General features: G+C 39.3%; 1 non-coding gene across 1 annotated transcript; it reads left to right on the forward strand.

The window, feature by feature from the left end:
• The first annotated feature begins 15797 nt into the window (after positions 1–15797).
• On the forward strand, positions 15798–15904 carry LOC136531489 (small nucleolar RNA R71). The gene has a single exon (XR_010778046.1). It is a non-coding gene; the product is annotated as a small nucleolar RNA R71 (small nucleolar RNA).
• The last annotated feature ends 399 nt before the right edge of the window (positions 15905–16303 follow it).

A 16303-nucleotide genomic window follows, 5' to 3' on the forward strand; every position in this document is an offset into this window, starting at 1 on the left:
CCAATTCTCTTCTCCGAGTGTCAGCATAACTCTTCTGTCGAGATTATGCCACTCTCAAGTTATCTCTAATCATCCTTACTTGCTCTTCTGCATCTCTTAAAATATCTGGTCCAAACACTTGAGTTTCTCCCGTTTGATTCCAAAACAACGGGGTTCTACACTTTCGTCCATACAAAGCTTCGAAAGGTGCCATATTGAGACTCTTCTGATAACTGTTGTTATACGAGAACTCTGCATAAGGCAAACTATTGTCCCAACTTGTACCGTACTGAAATGCACAAGCTCTCAACATGTATTCTAATATCTAATTAATCCTCTCAGTTTGCCCATCGGTTTGGGGATGATATGCTGTACTAAAATTCAACTTTATTCCCAATGAACTATGTACTTGTTGCAAAAAATGAGACATAAATTGAGTACCTTGATCAGACACAATTTTCTTGGGAACTCTATGTAGACACACTATCCTCTCCATATACAATTGGGCCAACTTCGGTCCTTTATATTGAGTCTTGACCGGTATAAAGTGAGCAACTTTAGTTAACCGATCCACTATCACCCATACTGAATCATAACCTCTCTGAGTATGTGGTAACCCAACAATAAAATCCATTCCAACTTCTTCCCACTTCCACTCATGTATCTTCATTGGTTGTAATAATCCTGTAGGTCTTTGATGTTTAGCTTTGACTCTCTGACATGTATCATATAAAGCAACATAGTCAGCCACATCTCTCTTCAGTCCATACCACCAATACTTCTCTTTCAGATCCAAGTACATCTTAGTACTCCCAGGATGTATAGAGTAAGAAGACTCATGTGCCTCATGAAGAATCGCATCACGTACAGCCTTAATCTCAGGTACACATAGTCTTTTCCCAAACCACATAGTTCCATTATCATCCATATGGAAACTAGGTGCCTTGCCAATCACTATATTCTCCGCTATCTCTTTCAACTTCACATCTATAACTGGCCCTTACGTATTTCTTGCTCCAATGTGGGTTCTATCACCAACTCCACTACATTAGTGACAAAGCCCAAGTTCAGTTGATCAAATTCAGCATACAACTCACTTGACATAGCTGCCACTTGCACCTCCTTGGCGTAACTCTTCCTACTAAGAGCATCGGCAACAACATTCGCCTTTCCAGGATGATAGTGTACCTCCAGATCATAATCTTTAATCAACTCTAACCATCAACACAGCCTCAAGTTCAGATCTATCTAGGTGAATATGTACTTCAAACTCTTGTGATTAGTGTAGATATCGCTCTTATGTCCGATAAGATAGTGTCTCCATATTTTCAAAGCATGAACCACTGCTGCTAATTCCAAATCATGGGTAGGATAATTTAGCTCATGCTTTCTCAACTGTCGGGATGCATAGGCCACTACTCTACCTTCTTGCATAAGAACACATCCTAGACCTTGATGAGACGCATCACAATAAATAGAAAAGTTCTTGCTCAAATATGGCAAAACCAATACTGGGGTGGTAGTCAATCTCTTCTTCAATTCTTCAAAGTTAGCCTGACACTTTTCAGACAACACAAACTTAGCATGCTTCTCTAACGGAGCTGTCATAGGCTTGGCAAGTTTAGAAAAACCTTCTATGAACCTTCTGTAGTATCCAGCCAATCCCAAGAAACTACGAATCTGTCCCAGATCAGTTGGTGGTTTCCAATTCAACACATCTCTCACCTTGATTGGATCTACTGCTATTCCACCATTAGAGACAACATGGCCTAGGAAAGAAACTTCCTTTAACCAAAACTCACACTTGCTTCGCTTGGCATACAACTTGTGTTCCCTGAGCTTTTGCAAGAACAACCTTAGATGTTCAGCATGCTCTTTTTCTGTTTTGGAGAATACCAATATATCATCAATAAGTACCACCACAAACTTATCCAAAAACTCTATGAACACCTTATTCATCAAGTACATAAAGTATGCAGTTGCATTGGTCAATCCAAAGGACATAACAATGTACTCATATAAACCATACCTCGTAGTAAAAGTTGTCTTGGGTATGTCAGTTGCACAAATCTTCAGTTGATGATAACCAGAACGAAGATCAATCTTAGAGAAAACATAGGCACCTCTCAACTGATCAAACAAGTCATCCATTCTAGGTAGCAGGTACTTGTTCTTGATAGTAACCTCATTTAGGGACCGATAATCCACACACATCCTTTGGGTAGCATCCTTCTTGTCAACTGTTTACACCAAAATTTGGTAAGCTTATCCTGGAAAGGAATAGATCAGCCAATGATGTCAAAAGCAAGAAAGTCTCCTAATTAAGGGATATTTACGAGCTGGATAGGAAATATTATTTAATATATTTGAGAGAGACATGACGTCTAGGTGGATATCAGGATGAAAGAAACAAGGACATGTATCAAACAAGGAAGCTTCATCAGCAAGGACTCTACATAAGGAAAATTATAGTCCATGTATCTATATTTGTTTTTGTTATCTAGTCATGTTCGTTTAGGACTCTTATTAGCCCAGGTTATAAATATAAACCTCCGGCTATTGTAACAGAGATACACACATCAATCAAAATCAGTCTTTACTTTTTTGGCTTCACGCCAACCCTTAGGAGTAGGAGTAATGTAATCTCGATGAGTTCTTCAACAAGCAGGGCTGCATTGATCTGGTCGACCTCCGGCTTGTTTGTGAGTACCGTCATGGCTTATACTTATGTTTGTAAGGCTGCATCGGTCCGGCCGACCTCTTATGAGCTCTAATATAAGGTAGTTATCGATCCTTATCCAGTTCAAGTATGGCTGCATCGGTTAAGTTCGACCTCCACTGCTTGAATTAGATTAAGGTCAAGTTATCGGCTCTACCTAAGGTTGGCATCCTTCAGGTAGATTCATTAAGTTGCCGATCTTGCTGATATTCTTGTTGTCATTAGTTTCAGCAATATCAACCTGCCCGATCGAGATCGATCTAGATAGGCCTCACATCCTTTTAGTCCATCGTTTATCTTGCTATATTGTGATAATTTTTTTTACTTTAAACGATGGATCATGTTTTATCGGCCGTTCTACTTCGATCTTGATCACACATAGTACGCATTCAAAGACATGTTTCGATCTTGGATAAATTCACTGGTTAATGAGATCTAATCTAATGACACCACCATAGCTGCATCGATCCGGTCGAACCTCACTGGTAAGACTTTAGATTAGAGGTCATCGAGTAGTGGCTTTGTTTGTGATGGAGACATGTACTCTATTTGTTTGCTATGCCTGCATCGGCTAAATAGCTAATTGCCCATACTTTAACGCTCATAGTATGTTTCCATGATTCTATTAAATATGAATATATCTGTTTACTTTAAAGGTTTCATATGTTATCTTTATTATGGCTGCCATCGATCCGGTTGAACCCCACTGTTAAAGATAATAGGTTAGATTTGATGAGTTTATAAATCTGTTCATATTAAATAGTCGATTGTTCACGTGCTGTGACCCTTCTTCTACCTGAATCGGCTATTTTAGCCGATTCGCCTGCGCTTTCACATATATGGCACGTTTTCATGAACCTGTTGACATATAGTCGGTTTTATGGATTTTCTGGTTTTAGATTATTGTCATCATCATAGCTGCCATCGATCTGGTCGAACCTCACTTTGATGGTAATGAATTAAATCTAGACAATTTGTGGTTCCGATTATGTTAAATAGTCGATTGCTTGTGTGGCATATCCTTTTTCACCGAATTTATTGGCTTTGCACCATGTATTTGAGTAAATCAAATGCAACCAGTGATGTATCTTTGACGCATACATATTAACAGCATAAAGGAAAGGATCATTAAAAACTAGGTGCGTTGTACTAGTCACTGTAAAGTCAATCATAATCCACGAGCGTTGTAGTCCTTATCAATCGATTTCTTCTCGTATGGGTTATTTAGTCGATTTTTCCCGTCTGGCTGCTCCCAAGCGGCACACCTAGAACTGTCTGGTCAAAATCAGCATGTTTCACCTTAAATTATTGATAAACTTTCTCTCCATGTCAATTGCAGGTCAAATTGACCAGCATGTTCCACCTTAAATGATTGACACCTCAAATTGACCTGCAATTGACAAGAAGTGAAAGTTTATCAGTAATTTAAGGTGGAACATGCCAGTTTTGACTAAACAGTTCTAGGTGTGCCGCTTCGGGAGCAGCCAGACGGGAAAAATCAACTAAATAGCCGATACGAGAAGAAATCAATTGTTAAGGACTGTAAACGCTAACGTGCCATGATTGATTTATAGTAACGAATATAGTGCAACTAGCCTTAATGATCCTTTCCCTTAAACTATTTAACATGTGTGTGTGTCAAAGATACATCACTGGCTAAATTAGATTTAATAAACACGTGGTACTGATCCAATGAATTCAGTAAAAAGGGATATACCACGCAAACAATCGACTATTTGATATAGACAGATCCACAAACTATCAAGATCTAATTTATTACCATCAACAGTGAGGTTTGACCAGATCGATGCAGCTATGATGATGATAATAATCTAGAACCAGAAAGCCCATAAAACCGACTATATGTCAATAGGTTCATGAAAACGTTCCATATCTGTGAAAGCATAGGCGAATTGGCTAAAATAGCCGATTTAGTTAGAAGAAGGGTCATAGCATGTGAACAATCAACTATTTGATATGAACATATTTATAAACTCATCAAATCTAACCTATTATCTTTAACAGTGGGGTTTGACTGGATCGATGGCAGCCATAATAAAGATAATAGATGAAACCTTTAAAGTAAACAGATCTATTCATATTTAACAGAATCATGGAAACATACTATGAGTAATAAAGTACGGGCAATCAGATATTTAGCCAATGCAGGCATAGCAAACAAATAGAGTACATGTCTCGATCATGAACAAAACCACTACTCGATGACCTATAATCTAAAGTCTTACCAGTGAGGTTCGACCGGATCGATACAGCTATGGTGGTGTCATTAGATTAGATCTTGTTAACCAGTGAATTTATCGAAGATCAAAACATGTCTTTGAATGCGTACTATGCGTGATCAAGATCAAAGTAGAACGGCCGATAAAACATGAAACATCATTTAAAGTAAAAAAATTATCACAATATAGCAAGATAAACGATTGACTAAAACGATGTGAGGCCTATCTAGATTGATCTCGATCGGGCAGGTTGATATTGCTGAAACTAATGACAACAAGAACATCAGCAAGATCGGTAACTTAATGAATCTACCCGAAGGATGCCAACCTTAGGCAGAGCCGATAACTTGACCTTAATCTAATTTGAGTAGTAGAGGTCGAACTTAACCGATGCAGCTATACTTGAACTAGATAATGATCGATAACTAACTTATACTAGAGCTCATAAGAGGTTGGCCGGACCGATGCATCCTTACAAACAAAAGTATAAGCCATGATGGTACTCACAGACAAGCCAGAGGTCGACTAGATCGATGCAACCCTGCTTGTTAAAGAACTCATCGAGATCTACATTACTCCTACTCCTAAGGGTTGGCGTGAAGCCGAAAAAGTAAAGACTGATTTTGATTGATGTGTGTATCTCTGTTACAATAGCTGGGGGTTTATATTTATACCCTGGGTTGATAAGAGTCCTAAACAAACACGACTAGATAACAAAAAGAAATATAGATACATGGACTCTAATTTTCCTTATGCAGAGTCCTTGTTGATGAAGCTTGTTTGATACGTGTCCTTGTTTCTTTCATCCTGATATGCACCTGGACGTCATGTCTCTCTCAAATATATTAAATAATATTTCCTGTCCGGCTCATAAATATCCCTTAATTAGGAGACTTTCTTGCTTTTGACATCATCGGCCGATCTGTTCCTTTCTAGGATAAGCTTACCAAATTTTGGTGTAAACACAGGCAACCCTAGTTCGGAGTATGAATTTTCATGCTTCGAACTATTTTGATCCAATAATCTCCTTTCCCAAGTCAGCAACATCTGATTGCAATACTTGGCTTTGATGACTTACTTGGGTTGACTGTTCATCTACTTTAGCCAATTAAGAGATGGCCCCCGAGTTTATAACTAAATCGTCTATCAAATCACTAGTAAGTAGCTAAAGAATTCACTCGTAGCAATATTACCTTATTCCAAGCCTCACCTATACATGTGATCTTTGAAGTGTCTATCACGCCATCTTGGGTGGTTGAAGAATGGAATGGATTAGAATCTAGTCATCCTCACTTCTCCTGCTCAGAAAACTTGGGTTTTTTGAAAGATTTTTAAATTAAAACATAGCTTTGCTCCTCAAATGATTCTCTCAGATCGCCTAATGTGCATAGTTCCTCACCAAGACATTGTTTTGCCTCTATTTACCCGACTTCTAAAAAGCTTATATGGAGTTCGGATAGGGACAAAGTATGTAGCATACTTACCTTGCGTATAGTAATGTCAAACCCCGGATCCAAGGAGAGAAGTGTCATACTCTTAGATCAAGATGTGCATGTGTGTGGAATATTTAGTGGCAAACCTAATTCTACTATGCTCTCTAAAATATATTTCTCCCTTGTGGAATATTTTTGCGAGAACATGGGTTATCTTTATTGTCATCTTTTTTCTTTTTTCTTTTTTTTTACTTTGACCTCTTTTGTGTCCATCTTTTGATAATTTTGCATGACCCATGTCTCTTTTTACAACAAATTTTGAGAGAAATATTATCAAGAACATGGAGTATTTATTCTGATAAAACCTATCAAACATATTTTTTGTCTTCTCCTAGTGTAGGAGCAGAACATTTTGAGGTGGATAAAAAGCATGTTTTTGCGTACTTCTAGTGTAGAAGCAGCACACATATGTAGCGTGTACGTGATCTTGATCTTGGGAGCATGATAAATCTCTTAACAAGGGTCAACAAGACTTGACAAAACTCAACACAAAGTAAGCAGCCTATGCGGAAGGTTTTTTGATGATAACATATGGCCTTGGTAGGAAATTCAATATCATCGAGGAGACAAGCTATTGATTTTGAATTTTTGTTAGAAAATTTCCCAAGTACTTTGCAAAAAGAAGCAAGGTTCCCTTCATCACACCATATCTCATTCATCAACTACCTAGACAGCATGCTTTCCCTATGATAAATTGTTCACAAGTGATGGGAAAAGCAAGGAATAAAGAATATATACCTCATATCTGCATCCATGTACCTCTAGCCTGAGTCTAGTCACCTCAATGTGCTTTGCGACCTACTCGGCGACTTTTGTCAACTCGTGGAATCCCTGGTTGTTGCCAAAGAAGTTGGAAGTGGCGCCGGCCTAAACAAATAGACAAATCCTGACGTATGGTGGCCTGGAGCAGTATCTAATCACTGTTGATTGAACGAAGAAGTTAGAATTAGCCTTGAAGTATTTGATTAAAATATTCAGCCGATGCGACTGAGTTCTAATTTTCAATGATGTCTGATCTTCAATGGCTTTTTAGGAATAAATGATTCTTTGGTTTGAAAGGTAGGGTTTCGAACTAGCAGCCAATTTTCTTCGGGGAAGGCCATTAGTTCATATACTTCGCTAGAGGAATATGCTTAACATTTATCCCTTTCCCTACTATTGTTTGTATTTTCTCTGTAGATGTAAGAACACGTAACAAAACCTTCAATTTGCCTTCCACGAGGTGACCAGCACAGTTTTCGAGTCAAATGTTGTGACAAATTTATGTGTGCCAAGCTCAGTAAACGTAATCGGTGTTGGGCCTGATTCGTTGCCAGAAACAGAAGCAATCAGCCTCGAGGCTAGATGCTCTATTAATCATGTGTAGCTGAGCTAACCCCCACTGATTTCTGTATATCCATTGCTACATCTTCTGGTGTAGGTAGGAGGAGTACTTGTGCCTCAGCATATCCACGTTGGCGTTGTAGATAATAAAGCTGAACTGGTTGAGCTTCAGCTAATGTAGCCATACACATGTATAGTGCCTCGATTCTCGGCCACCACATTTAAAATATACTACGAGCACTCATAGCCGATACCTCGGCGCCCAACCTAGACAAGTATTCGTAGGATCTTGATAGACCACTTGTGGAATACCAGGCCCCTCAATTGTAGCCACGTCAGCACTGGCATTAAAGCAGCTAAGCATCAATGTGACATAGTCACTAGCGGGACCCAAGGTGCCAGAGAATAAGAATGTAGCTGTAACGACGATGGCAAACCAATAGCTGATTCAATGAGATGTTCACCCCACAGAGGAGCTGGTGAGAGAATAGTTGAGAATGCCTATGAGGATCTATATCTGTATGTTGCCCTTCAGCCGAACTCGAGTGAGGTTCAGCTATTATAGTATCTGAATTAATACGCTTGAACATACCAGTAGGAGAATCTTGGTTGTCTTTTTCTTTTCTATCAGTAAACCATCAACTTTATGCTCTTGATCTTCTCACTATGAAGCCGATGAATATTATAGTCACATGTCGACTCACTCTTGATCCAAATAAACAAATCATCAGTGGCCTCCTGTTGTAGCTTGCTCAGGAGTTGTGACATAATTAACTCTAGTGACACAACATTACCAGCAGAATGAACCTTGATAGATGACCGAACAAATGCTAATATTAGCTTCTTGTTGTCGATGAATATCATGGGCTCTATATCAGAGTCGACGGTTCCTCTGATCTGAGCTAGCTTAAATAATTCTTTATTTATTTTCATCGGCTGCATGGATCACTTAAGAGGAGTCGATGAATGGAGATTCCCCCAAATGTTAATTAGCCGATTGCCTCACCCATTGCATCATCGGCTATTGAAACTCACCAAGAAGGAGAAATCCAATGAAAACTAGTGAGTTTATTCTTCTATTTTTCGACTACCCAACATTTGTATTCTTAGTTTATTTGTCTTTTCAATAGGCATAGGATACTTCTCAGAGTAGTGGTCTATACTCCTTTGATCACGAGGCCCTCATTTGCTAAGGATGAAGTTGCCTTCAGTGGGGCCATCAAGCAATTTTCTAGATGCTGAGCCGATCAGAAGTAATCTTTTCCATGTTTATCTTATGACAATATGTTTGGAACTTCTGCCCGTCAGCTTTTATTGGTTTCCTTGTTGTGCTTCCATTGGTTATTAACCGAACTCCTAAATCTCTCGGCTATTTCCTGCTGTAGTGGTGTTAATGCCCTCAATTGGCCAGAGTGTTTAAACTCGGTCATAGCAGTAAGATAATCACTAACTGATGGTTACTTCTTTTCATCTTCTTAATATAATAACTGTGAACCATTGAACGCCTTGCACCGCGTCGGCTGTCGTTAGATCCAAAGGCAAGGGTATGCTTTCGCACTTCACTGATAGATCTTTGTCGAATTATTTTCCTCTTTAGATCTTGTTAGTAAGGAAGCTCTCATCATACTGCACACCGAGGATCGTATACTCTTCAAAATGGAGGCGGCCCCAACCAGAGGAACGTAGTGGCTAGTCTCATAGACAATCTCGTTCTCGACATTCTCCGTCGCCTCCGACCCGCTCCTTGTGCTCCTCAAATGTGTCTGTCATTCCTGGAAGCGCCTCATCTTTGACAAACGTAAGGTGCTGCCCCAGACTTTGGCTGGCTTCTTCTACGACACCAAGAATGGCAAGTGAAACTTCAATAGCATCACCGGTGAACGCCCTGACTTGTCCTTCTTGCCCTTCCTCATTGACAATGTAGCTGTCTTAGATTGCTACAACGGCCTCATCTTATGCTGGTACCTTGGGGCTACTACTAGATACCAGTATGTCGTCTGTAATCCAGCAACCCAAAAGTTTAAGGTACTGCCGCCTTGCAACCATAAGTTTTGTGAGGCTCTCTTGGGGCTCGATTCGACAGCCTCCTCACACTTCCATGTGATTCAATATGTGGAGGAGGAGGGTGAGTGCGTAGGTGCAGAGATCTACTCATCTCAAACTACAGCATGGATCTATAAGCAATCTCAATGGGGCCAGGGTATTGATGTGACATGTTTTAGATCAGCATGTGTTTTCTTAACTATTTTCTACACATTATGGGGTACTCAGATGGGTACTCTTAGATACTTGCTGTGGATACGGAGGGAAACACATGGAGGATAATTCATAGGACTAGTGGTGCTAAACCCTCCATCCATCAAGCTTAGGATCACTTGTGTGTATGTACTGTTGGTGCTTGCAATAGGTCCCAGCTTTCAATCTAGATCCTTGAAGACTATGGTACTAATGCATGGACATTGAAGCATACTGTTAGCACGCTTAATGTGTTTGGATGGACTGATATTCAATTTGGTTTCTTGGATTGTGATGCAGACTACAACGATTGTAGTTCACCCATAATGGAATATGATTTTCTTTGTTGGCGAAGAAAGAACCATCTTCGCATATGACATGGACCACAGAAATGTGCATGTCATATCCCTGCCCTTGTCATTTGGTAAGGTAGATGGAGGGTCGTGATAGAGGACATGAGCAGACCATACTATCTTCCTTATGTTCCCTTTTTCTTAGAGTCATTAGGAGAGCAGTAAATTAAGGTGCATTTGATGTATCTCTCTGTGACGACATGTTTAAAGGGACCAATGTTGTTTGATTGTCTATGGACATGTTAATTTCCTCTAGGATGGATGTTGTCATTATTGTAGCTAAACTATTGTACCATCTTTGCTGTGTTTGCAAATTGGATTATTTCTCTAGCGCGAAGAGTGCGGTGGTGTGACAACTCCCGTCACTGTTTCATACGGTGATTCAACGCTAGTAGCGTGAAGAGTATTGTAGTAGAACACTTAGGGCCCATTTGGATCCTTGTAATTGAATTCATTCTAATAATTACAATTTAGGCATAGATTAATTAAGCTAATATAATTGTATATGGAATATATTTGTATATTTATTGTTAGGCATACAAGGGACAGACTAATATGTTGCATTTCTACTATAGAGAAGTGAGTTGAAGAGTGTGTTATAAGTTGAAGAATAGAGTTATAGCATAATGATCTATAGAATCCATTTCCATCTCCCACCCAACGAATTTGAGATAGGCTTATTTGTGAGCTTGGGAAAGTTATGTAATGTCAAATTCCAAGCCAAATAACCTAATCCATTATGTAGATTTCAATTCCTCCAAAATGAAGGGATCCAAATGGCCCCTTATATTGAATTATGGAGTAGTTTCCTATTCACTCTCGCAACAAAAAATCAAAACCTAACCAAGTCAGTCTTGCATGTAAAGAGTGAATTGGTTTCCTATTCCAATTGCCTTTTCGAACAAAATAATTTCGTGTCAAAGCCTACAGTCCTTGTTGCAAAACATAGTCCTTTCTTCTCATCCTTTTGGAATGCCGCAATTGCCGCCTACGCACAGAAGATCGCTGCACACCTATGCCACCAGCGGCGACGGCCACTTGTTGCGCCACCACATCATTTAATGGATCATGTTCGCGGTTGCCTCGCGGCATAGCCATCACCCCTTGTTGCTTAGCCGCCTACTCGTTGGTCGGTCGCCATCACTCGCCTCGCCGCTCGCGATTCTTCCTCGCCCTCAACCCGTGTTATGTACCGCCTCGTAGTGTTGTCATCGTCGTCATCGCAATTGTGCCTATAGAGGAATATGGCCACCAGATAGGCCGCCATATTGTGCCCACCATCGGCGGTGCAGGTGAGATAGTGGAGGCATGGCAGGGGGCTGTGGTTTTCTGCAAATACGGTTTGTATCCCGGTGAGCAAGCAAGCCTCCGGGTTGCCGACTTGGGTCAGCCTAGCAAGGAGGGTGTTGGTACTTCTTAGCATCACTAATAAAAATGAAACTTAAGAAGTATTTTGGTATATAATTATGACACAGAAAAATATACACATATGAAGAATTCTGCAAGTGCAAAGATAATATAACATTGTAGCATTTCACCTAGGAGTATTCCAGGTATCATTATTTATATTTTTACCTTAGGGAAGGACTAGCAAAGAGAAATTATTGATAACTCATACTTTTACTTATGATGGACGAATAAACCAACCAACCTTCTACTCTGAACTGGGGTAAATCAAGAGATAGGATATATATAACAAATGATAAATATATGATAAATGAACACTTAGTTTACTCCTTATGATACCAATAGCAAGACTAAGTAGATACAATCGAGAAACTATTTCTTAAGTCATTCTTAATTACAAGTCAAAGCATACATTGATTAGTGCAATTATACTTAATAATCATGGCTAAAGATCAACTTCATATCTATACATAAGGGATATTACTAAGGAAGATCAAGAACAGAGCCTAACTTCCTTCGCAACTAGATCCTACTTGACCCACATTCGGGGAGTGGACTACAAAGGACTCAACGAGAATGTATCACTCGCGATCTACCACATGGCCTGAAATATAGGGTGCATCCGTAGGTAAACAACATGATCTTGATTTTAAGAGCATGACAAACATCTCATAAGGGTCAACAAAGTTTGACAAAACTCAATGCAAAACAAGCAGCATATAAGTGGAAGTTTTCCTAGCCTAAATAACGTGTATGGTTCTGGTAGGTATTCAAGCTTTGTCATACAGGAACTCATCATGTAGTATTTTTTTTATGTTTTTCAAAAGATAAATCTCCAGAATTCTAGTGTAACTTTGAACAAGATAAATAGCAGCTCAGACCTTCTTATATCATATCCGTCAATTACCTAGACTTAGATCAAGCATATGCCACCCACGAGTTTCTAGTTCAGAGTAAATTCTTATATTAAAACAATCTTATCCAAAACTCGGAAGAATTCAAGACTGAAATCTAGGTACTTGAAAGGAATTACAATAGAGCAACTATTCATCATTTCCATTTTAAGAGATTATCTTCAGACTCCTTTTTATTTATTTTATTCAGCTCTTAAAAATCAGACTTAAAGAAAATAGGACACACACTTTTTATTTTGTTTTTAGTTTTAGATCACACATTGCTAATATATATATCTAATACAAAGATAATTTTTTATTTTATTTTTAGTTATGCATTTTTTAGCAAACGTATAGCAAACTTAGAAATAAATAGAACCAAAAGGGAAAGAAATAGTTATCTAGATACATGGAGGATGCCTTTCCGCCAAGCTAGTTGTTGTCGTGGTCGCTTAATGAGGTGACTTTAGTGGCTTGTACTTGTTCTTCTCAGAGTGGTTTCGCCAGCGGATGTCCTTGTGGTCCATCATGAAGTTGGGTTCCTCTTGTGCAATAGGTGTAGCGGCTCCAGCAGCTGGTTCATACACATTCCTGTTAGAGCTATTTCTGGAGGATGCATTCCTAGTGGAGCGAGATGAAGACAGTCGGGTGAACTTGCTCTTGATCTTGTGCATCATCCTACAAAATGTCAACAAGAACAACAAAACTCGTGGAATAGATTAGAATTAAAGGGTTAGCAGTTAGCCATCTAGGGGTTAGTCGTTCTTGGGGTAAGAAATATTCTCGAACTGGCATAATTTAACAGGAAGTCTATCTAATATTTTTGGATTTTTATGATATAATGGAATATAACTAGATGTATGCATAGTATTTTTATTTTTTTCTGCCAGCATGGTGAATATTCTTGTGGGTTTTTACACACCATAAAAATATTCACATGGGGCTTAGGATTTTATAATGCAGTAATGAGATTTTTATTTTCTTTCCTGAATGCAATGCAAATGTAGAAAAAGTAAATATGCTATATATTGTGAAAGAGTAAATATGGATCATAACTACCGATTTTAACTCCCGGCGAGGGTTCAGTATTTTGAGTCCTCCAAATAGGACTCCTATAGTTTTGTTTATTCTTTGGGTGCATCTGTTGGTCCCAGAGATGGAGACCTTGATGGTTGCACCTCTGTGACTCTGATGATGATTCCACCTTTTTCTTCTAGACCTGCTTAGGTTGTGGACTCGCTTTTGGCGTAGAAGGTTCGTCATTCTCAACTTCTTCTTCATTCTTTGGGAGTTGATTCTTCTGGTTTTGGGATGATCGACATCTTCTTTTGGATCAGATCTTTTTTGGTTGTTCATAAGTTGTATAACTGTTGAAATAACATCGTATCTTTTGTCTTAGGAATTGGAAGTGGATTTGTCCTGATCCAATGTAGATGATCATGATGGTAGTGTTGAGGAATGGACTTCCAAGGATGATTAGTGCCTCTTCTTCTTCCACTCCCTTGTCAAGAATCATGAATTCGGTAGGCACATAGTAATCTTGTATCTTTACCATGATGTGTTTTGCTATTCCCTCCGGAAATCGGATTGTTTGATTTGCCATCTGTAATTGCATATATGTAGGAAACAAAGGCTCACCAAACAAATAGTCATATGTTACCTTGGACATTATGTTGACACCTGATCCAAGATCATAGATGGCATTGTGGAAGATTCTTTGCCCAATTGTACACTCGATTGTTAGAACACTAGGATCTTCCTTCTTGGAAAGGAAAGGTGAAGCGAGGAGATGGTCGTACTCCAATCAAAGTGTGTTGATCATCTTGACTGATTCTTCTCTTGGCTGCCTAGCCCTGTTCTTCCTTCTTCGATTGTTTCTCTTCTTGCTTACTGTTGTATCCTCGAGCAGAGTCGGCATCTATGGATGACTAGGAGAATGCAATATATGATTCTTGAAAGTAAATATTTTCCTTTCTATCCTTAATTGTGAACCATATTTTGGCACTGTCTGCATAGATGATGGCTTTTGCGGTGCTCAGGAAAGGTTGACCCAAGATAACGGGTGCCCTTATATCTCCACATGTGTCCAAAACCATGAAGTCTATGGGTATGTATGAGCACCCAACTCAAACAATGATATCTTCTAGAATTTCGTTGGCGTAGTAGAGTGATTGATCTACAAGATACAAACACATATTTGTGTATAGCAAAGGATCTCCATGAATTTTCTCATAAATTACCTTTAGCATAATGTTAACACTTGCTCTGAAATCATAGACAGCATCTTGGAACACATGATGTGTAATGGCTATGGGGATGACATGTTTTCCTGGATCACCTTTCTTGATGGACAAGGAATAATCCTCCAATCCTCCACTAGATTGTTCTTTGTAGAATCCTACAACATGAATATCGACAAGATTTGCATTTTTGGGATCTTTCAGTAACCCCAGAATCTTACCTTTGTCGGTCGAAGGAACGACAACCACCAGCTAAGCTATTTGAGATTCTATCATTTTTAAAGCTATGCTAGTTTTTAATGGCTAAGGAGAACATATCCATTCTATTATTTATGTTTTCTAATATTTTGTCATTGGGAGCTAGTTTTCTAGATAAACCATCCATAATTTTAGCCAGACCAAAGACAAATCTTTCAAAGATGGTTGGTTATTGAAATTATTACCTTGGTAGTTACCTTGGTAATTAACTTGGTAATTTGGCCTTTGTTGCTGATTCCATCCTTGATTCTGTTGGGACGATAGTTGTTGTTGTTGACGAAGTTGACATCCTCATGGGTTTAAGGATAGTTTTTCCCTAAATGTCCAGTGTTTCCACATTCTTCACACGTCATGTGGGAATCTTGAATTTGCATGACTTCTTGCTTCTCATTGGCTCGGTCTTCAAGACTCTTCATCAGTAGATCCATCTTGGCAGATTATAAATCTACCTCCTTGAGTTGATGCATACCTCCACTTCTCTTCTCGGGTTGAAGACGTTCTTCATTCCATCCTTGGTTGGAGGCCATCTTCTCTATAAGAGTTGTTGCTTGTGTGATTGTGAGTGATAAAAATGCACCTCCAGCAGCAGCATCCATGTTCTCACGAGTGCTGTTTGTGAACCCGTGGTAGAAAGTCTACATGAGTAGCCAATTCTCCATCCTATGATGAGGACATTTTGATATGTAGTCCTAACAGCGTTCCCATGCCTCAGGGACAGACACATCATGTTGCTACTGAAAGCTTGAGATTCTTCCACGCAGAGCATTGGTTTTGCGTGTGGAAAAGAATGCTGCTAGGATGGTAGTGGAACAATTTTCCCAGGTAGTATTCTTGTCTTTGTTGGCGTAGACCATTGCTTTGCCTTTCCCAATAGTGAAAATAGGAAAAGGCAAAATAATATGGCATCTCTGGTAACTCCTTTGATGGTGAAAGTGCTGTAAATCTCTAGGAAGTGTTGGAGATGAGCACTCGCATGTTCATATGCCTTACCACAAAATTGGCTAGCTTCCACCAAGTTGATGAGAGTTGGCTTAAGATCAAAAGCATTGTCTCTAATGTTAATCGCCGGTCTAGTACAAATGTGGGCCGTAGTTGGAGCAGAGAATTCATGAAGAGTCTTGTCGGCCATGGCTTCAAAAACTGGTGTTAAGTTATGCCTTGTT

The sequence above is a fragment of the Miscanthus floridulus genome, unplaced genomic scaffold, assembly GCF_019320115.1.
Source record: "Miscanthus floridulus cultivar M001 unplaced genomic scaffold, ASM1932011v1 fs_363_3_4, whole genome shotgun sequence".
NCBI classification, from domain to species: Eukaryota; Viridiplantae; Streptophyta; class Magnoliopsida; order Poales; family Poaceae; genus Miscanthus; species Miscanthus floridulus.